We start from the raw sequence: 7,590 nt of genomic DNA, 5'->3' as shown, positions 1-7,590 counted from the left end.
TAGTGTAAGTTCCTGCCTGGTTGGAAGGTAGACAGACCAGGACTTTAGGTAATCATGCATATGAATGATTTTTCACCTTCTTGACTGTAGCTACTTTTGAAATGATAGGTATAATAAACAATTATATTTTGATAAAATACCTTCTAGTCTGAACAGTGCTGTCTGAACTGTTCATCTCTCTATGATCCCTTGTAACTAAGATTAATTTTGTTGCAGTAAGACAATCTTTGCTGTCAGGGTAAGATACTCTGGTTGGTCTGTTCCTACCTGGAAGAATCGGAAAGGGTCAAGGAGACATTTGTGCCAGTAAGACCTCATTTGGGACATTTTAAGCTGCACAAATTTAGAAGTAGCTCTTGAGCAAAGCTTACTTTGAATCCCTTAGCTCCACAAATCTAACTCAGTTGGACAAATAAGTACTTGAAAAAGCCATCACCTTTGGACTTAGCTATAAAGGCTTCAAAGTATGATCAGGTTTAAAATGAAAAAGACTTAAAATAGTCATTGACAAAAAAGGTTGAAATGTGAGCAATCGATTAAACAATATACATTTTTTTCCCACTCTACACAGAATTTTAGGGAAATAAGATCAATAGCATTGCTAGGAACAATAAGGTTTCCTTGTTACAAATAGGCAACGAAAGATATATGCCTATATTAAGATTGCATCATTAACTACTTAAATTTACAAGATACTACATGCTTCAGCAGCACATCTACCCAAATTGCAACAATACAGAGAATTACATGGCACTTCCACAAGGATGATATGGAAATTTGTGAAGTATTCTTCAGATTCAAGAAATGACAAACAGTTATTAAAAAGTTAATTACAAAGATACAAGTGAAAGAATACATTTAGTTCATAGAATTAAAAGTTTGTCTTCAGTGTATTAACTCTTCATCTTAGAAAGGCCTTTACATAGCATAACCTTTACAAAACATTTGAAATTAGATAACATTGTCATTTTATCCCAAAGAAATAAAATACTATAAGGACCTAGGAAAAAAGGAATCTTAAACTGTTTCTATATGGAATGCAATCTGAAAGGACACATTTATTAATGAACCTATATATTATAAATCAATGTAGAATTCAAAGTATTATATTTGGAGAGAATGAAATAGATTATAGATATTATACAAACAGAATACAGACTTTTAAAATAAACTTTTTCAGACAAGTACCAGAAATATCTTTAGTTTCTTTACTACTCATTTCAACAGGTAAGTTAAACTTATTTCTGATTTTAAAAATCACAAACTCTGCAGAAATCATTATAGATATGTACAAACAAGTCTTGAATATATTTTGATATCAAAGTCAGGCAATTCACTTGGAAGAATACCATGGAATCCATGAATTTTTACAGTAAGATATTGCTGTTACTTTGTATTGTGAGAATATTTTGGAAGGACACAAAGATGGACCAGCATTTTTGAAATTTAAGAAACTTAACCGAACCATTACAACATATGAGAACAATTTGAACAGCCTTACACAACTTCAAAGATGTAGTGATACATATTATGCTTTTGGCAATATCAAATGCAGTTTCTTCCAAGTTGTTCTTCAGACCTGGTTTGATAAAATGGTTCAACAGAAGGCAATCCAGCATATTTTTTCTACCTCTATTCCCAGCAGCAAGATGCAAGGGGGTCAAGAGGCATTTAGTTTGGTCATTGGTATCTGCATCATGATGAAGTAAAAAAGAAGCCATTCTGGTATTATTCCATGTATAAGCACTGTGCATGGGTGTCCAGCCATCGACAATTATTTCATGAATATCTGCCTCGAGCCACCAACTCATGGACAATGTCTAAGTGTCCATTGTAGGCTTGCCGATGAAGTGGGGTATACTCATCCTCATTCCTAATATTCACATGAGTGGCCTTTTTGGAAAGTAGTGTCTACACTGTAGTAAGCTGATTATTTTCGGCAGCCCAAAGAAGAAATTTGCTTGGATCCTTCTCCATCTTTTTTCTTGCAAATGATACCATTCCTCACTTTTTCATCTTGTTCCTTGTCTTCATCAGAATTGCCTAACCAGTGACTTTGAGTACCACTGGGAATGAGGTGCCTATGTATTTCCCCAATAATTCACATTGGTTGAACTGGTCAGAAAAATCCAATGAATTTTCTGCTTCTGTTTTTTCACCATGATTTGTTTTCTCTTTTTCCATGTTTTCTATTCTAAATTATTCTTACTGGTGAATAGGGAATTGATAGAGAAAAGAGAAAGATTTTCCTCTATATTCAAAGTTATAGGCTGAAAATGATGACCAGTGGTGTCTTCATGTGCAGCTTATTCTAGGAATGAGAAAATGGGAAATAATGCTTTCTATGAAAATGATTGGGATAATGGCAGAGCAGAAAGTGAAATGATGCAAGCAAAAATATAAAAGCAAAATAAATTAGGATAATTATGGAGCAATCATATTATCTATGAGAACCATGAAAAAGAGAGAGGAAGAGAAAGATGTACAATGACCTAGCTAGCCACAAATTCCATCCATGCCTCTGATCAATTTATAGAGGAAACAATTTTATTTTTAAAAAAGAGATGGAAATAGAATTTATGTATTTACTTGAAATTAGTAAATACACTTTAGTAGCCTACCCAAAGATACATAGCTTTGACTAAATTACAGACAAGAATATAAATCCTTGATAATTCTAGTAACAGATCTGACAAATCAGTTAAATCACACTTTTCCTGTACAATGAACGAATGTGTCTATTCTAGAAAAGCAGCTAGAGAAGGAAGGCCGATTGTATCTGTGACAAAACTTTGTGGAAAATGGTACTGAGGATTACTTACTGGTGATCCACTTGCACTGGAAGCGTGATTCTGAACTATTGCTTGCTGATTCTGAATTATTGCTTTAATCATTATATTCTCCAGGAAGAAAAAGTGAGATTTAATTGATAGCAAAGAACTACTAATACATTTTGACTTCTCATTAAGCACCTTCAATCATCAAAATCACATGAAGACAATAGACAGGCCTACTTATTTTAGATGAAAATGTGTGTCTTTAAAAAAACAAGAAATTTAAGTAGTCATACAAAGGACTTCTATTTTATTACTGCGTTATACTTTTTCCTAATGTTGGGCAAAAATAAATAATGGACCTATTAGAAAGCTCTTATACCTCATATGTTCAATAGTGAGTCCTCTTATATTATATCATGGTATTTTTTGCTTATGTCCTTAAGAAGAAATTTACTACCATGAATTTCTGACAGGACAATATCATCACTATACATCTTGTTTCTATACACTCAGTTTTAAATTACTATCAAAGTATGTGCATTAATAACTATAGAGGAAAAAGAAGCCACACTGGTGGCTTTTGTCTTTAATCCTAGCTAATAAGAAAGATGAAATCTGAGGACTGTGGTTTGAAACCAGAAAAAGCAGGGGGAAAAAAGGCCATTAGATTCTGATTTGAAAGTAACCAGCAAAAGCTAGAAATGGAGCTGTGGAAAAGCAGTAAAATGCTAGCCTTGAGAAAACTAAAACAAAAAAGTAACAAATTCTGGGACAGAGCCAGGCCCTGAGTTCAAGCCTTAGTATTAGAACCAAACAAATTAATTAATTAATTAAAATAAATTAAGTGGTCATTTGTGGAGAGGCAAGTACAATGAAACATGCGTGGAGACTAGATTGTGTACTTTTTTTAATAAGGAAAACTATCATTTGTACTAATCACTAATATTTTATTTGAACTTTTTTGTATAATAAACTCTGAATGTATATGTGTGTGTACATGTGCGCACATGTGTGTATATGTATATGTGCGTGTGTGCTGATGCAATGTTGTTTGCCAATGTGGACAGGGTGAGGTTGAAAAGAGCTGTGTTGAAATGTTTTTATTTATCAGCATTCTGTCATGTTATTTTATTGGAACCACCCTTCAGTACATATATATGTCAAATAATGTCATCATAATCAAAATATGTACAACATTAAGTTAGATAAAAGAGATCACTTTCAATTCCTTTTATATGTTAGTTAGGAAGATACAGAAATAATTAGGTAGTAAGTTATTTCTGTAAGATGACTGTCAGTACAAAATATGTATTTGACCTCTTAAATTGGTCATACTTATATACACATTGAGTGTGTTTGGCCAACTTGACCAAACAGGTATTACTCTCTGGTTAATCCTATGAAACACAAAGTGGATAAACTCTTTCCGGATTTCTATTGAAAACAACTTTCTTCGTAAGATCATATCTTTTCTCACTAACATAATCTACCCTGTATTTATTAGGTTTGAATATCCCATCATATTGACTGAAAATCAGTATTGTGGATATGCTTGTTAGATATAACTTTCAAAAACAAACAAACAAAAACATGTGTCACCTCCAGATTGTGGATGCATTTGAAGTTGTTTTGTACCTGCAATGGGATCTTCACTAATGTTTCTTTTATGGGAGTAACTATCACAACATTAACAAATAAGGCTTTTCGAATCTTTTCCAATATAAATAACATTCCAGAGTGAGTCTTGTAATTTCTGAAGACCCTTTGAATATTTTAGTATTATTTCAGTTCATTGACTATAGAGCAAAAAACATTTCTGAAATAAATATTGTTAAAATCTGAAAATGTAAGTGGGTATATAGGATTTGTGCATCATTTTATGAAAAACCAGTTCTTATGAAACTAAATAAAATAGAATAAAAGAATGTAAGTGACTTGGTTAAGCTATTATTATAACTTGGTTTTCTATTAACATAGTCCTTTGAATAGATGATTCAGTTAAATTATTTCATTTGTGTCACTGCACTTCTTATTTTTAGAATCTTTGTAGTTATAAGAGTGAATTTGTAGTATAAATAAGGGTCTTTTAAAATGGATTAAACTTGTCTTTTGTGTCCTACTCCTAAGAAAATGAGTTATTTTCAAGCTTTAATAGTTTATAATTTAATCTTCAGTATCATAAGGCATTAAAAATGCAATAGAATTGCTGTCTTTTCTTCAAAAAAGAAAGGCAAATCCATTTCCTAACAAATGGGGCCATGTCATTCTTTCTGATGGAGGCATAGAATTCCATTTTGTATATATAACACATTTTCTTGATCCATTCATCTACTGAGGGGCATCTGTTTTGGTTCCATATCTTAGCTACCGTAAATAATGCGGCAAAAAACATAGTTGTGCTGGTAGCTTTATAGTGGTCTTGTTTGTGATCATTTGGGTAAATGCCCAAAAGTGGGATTGCTGGGTCATAGGGGAGCTCTAGGTGGAGTCTTTTGAGGAACCTCCATACTACTTTCCAAAGTGGTTGAACAAGTTTACACTTCCACAACAACGTAGTAAATATCCCGTGTGTCTACATCCCCTCCAGTATCTGTTGTTACTAGAGTTCTTGATTATATCCACTCTAACTGGGGTGAGGTGGTATCTCAATGTTGTTTTGATTTGCATTTCTTTTATGGCTAGGGAGGTTGAGCATTTCTTCATGTGTCTATTGGTCATCCTTCTTTCCTCTTCAGAGAAGTTAATAGTCTAGGAAATTTGTTTAACAGGATCCTAACAAATAACTTACCAAACATGCAAAAAGATAGACCTATTCAGATACAAGAATCTGTTATAACTCCAAGTAGACCAGACCATAACAGGACATCCCACCATCATATTATAATCAGCACAGGATAAATTCGGACCAAGGAAAAGGTCCATAAAATTGTCAAAAAGAAAAGAACAATCACCTATAAAGGGAAACCAATGAGAATCACCTCAGATTTCTCGGCAGAGACAATTAAAGCCAGAAGAGCCTGGAATGATGTATGCCATGCCCTAAAGACAAACAACTATCTAGAAAGAATACTGTACAAGCTAAACTCTCCTTCATAACCGAAGGTCAAATAGAAACCTTCCATAGCAAAGAAAATTGAAACAATATATCTCCACCAATCCAGCCCTACAAAAGATACTTAAAGATGACCTACACCTAGAAAACCAACAAGACCACAATAAAGGTTAAGAAAGCACACCAAAATTGAGAATCCAAGAACCATAGGAAGAACCCAGTTGTCTCAGCCCACAAGAAGGTGGATAAAATGGCAGGAACTCCCAAATAGCTCAGAGTCCAATCTCAATATTAACGGGATTAACTCTCTAATTAAGCGACATAAACTGTTTAATTGGGTTAAAAAGTAAGATCCTTCTATCTGCTGCCTTCAGGAGTCACACATTGCTAATAAAAACAAACACATTTTGAATGTGAAAGACTGGAACAAAATCTACCAAGCAAATAGCCCCCATAAACAGGCAGGAATTACTATCCTAATATCAGATAAAATAGACTTCATATTAAAATTACTTAGAAGAGATAAAAAGTTCACTACATACAAATTAAGGGAACTCTCCTTATGGAGGAAATTACAATTCTAAATCTGTATTCGCCAAGCAACGGAGCAGCCAAATATATCCAAGAAACACTACTTTCCTTCAAATCTCATATAGATCCAAAGACATTAATTGTTTTGGGACTTTAACACACCACTATCCCCACTGGATCGATCAACTTGGCAAAAACTCAACAGAGAAACCGCAGACCTACACAACTGCATAGATCAACTAGATTTAACAGACATCTACTGAGGATTTCACCCAGCAGTATCAGAATACACGTTCTTCTCAGCAGCCAATGGAACATTTTCCAAAATAGACCACATTTTAGCTCACAAAGCATACTTGTCCAAATTTAGAAACATTGAAGTAATACCTTGCAGTCTCTCACACCAAAAGGGAATAAAATTAGAACTCAACACCAAAAGCCACCAAAGAAAGTCCTGTAACACATGGAGGCTGAAAAACACTGTTGAACTACCAGTGGATCATGGAAGCGATTAGAAATGAAATTCAAGTGTTCATGACATTCATCAAAAAGGAGCACATGAACTGCCAGCTCCTCTGGGATAGAGCAAAGGCAGTACTCAGAGGCAAGTTTATAGGTCTGAGTTTCTACATCAATAAATTGGAGAGATCTGAAACCAACAATTTAATGAGACAGGTAAGCCTCCTTGAAAAAGAGCAGCAAGATAAACCTCAATCTAGTAGACGGAAAGAAATACTTAAAATTAAATCAAAATTAAATGAATTAGAATCCAAAAAATCCATAGAAAGAATCAACAATACAAAGAGATAGTTCTTTGAAAAAATTAACAAAATAGACACACCTTTAGCTAATCTTATTAGGAAAAAAAGAGAACATACCAAATAAATAAACTTAGAGATGAGAATGGAAACACCGGAGAAACAATCAAGATTCATAACATTATAGGAGAATACTTCTCAAAACTTTATGCTAATAAGTTGGAGAACTTGGCAGACTTCACCTTTTCCTAGCAAATATCGACATGCCGAAACTAAACCAATATGAGTTAAACCATCTTAACAGGCCCATATCCAGCATTGAAATAGAAACAGCAATAAGAGACCTCCCATATCAGAAAAGCCCAGGACCAGATGTTTTATAGCAGAATTACACAAGGCCTTCATAGCAGATCTCACACCAGTACTCCTTCAACACTTCAATTAAATTGAAAGAGAAAGTTCATTACCGAAT

The 7,590-nt window shown here is 33.8% G+C and overlaps 1 pseudogene; it reads left to right on the top strand.

Moving 5' to 3' along the window:
- The first annotated feature begins 699 nt into the window (after positions 1-699).
- LOC122126685 lies at positions 700-799 on the top strand (annotated as a pseudogene).
- The last annotated feature ends 6,791 nt before the right edge of the window (positions 800-7,590 follow it).

This window comes from Dipodomys spectabilis, unplaced genomic scaffold (assembly GCF_019054845.1).
Source record: "Dipodomys spectabilis isolate Male_0828 unplaced genomic scaffold, ASM1905484v1 ptg000287l, whole genome shotgun sequence".
Lineage (NCBI taxonomy): Eukaryota > Metazoa > Chordata > Mammalia > Rodentia > Heteromyidae > Dipodomys > Dipodomys spectabilis.
This window is presented reverse-complemented; position numbering and strand designations above follow the sequence as displayed.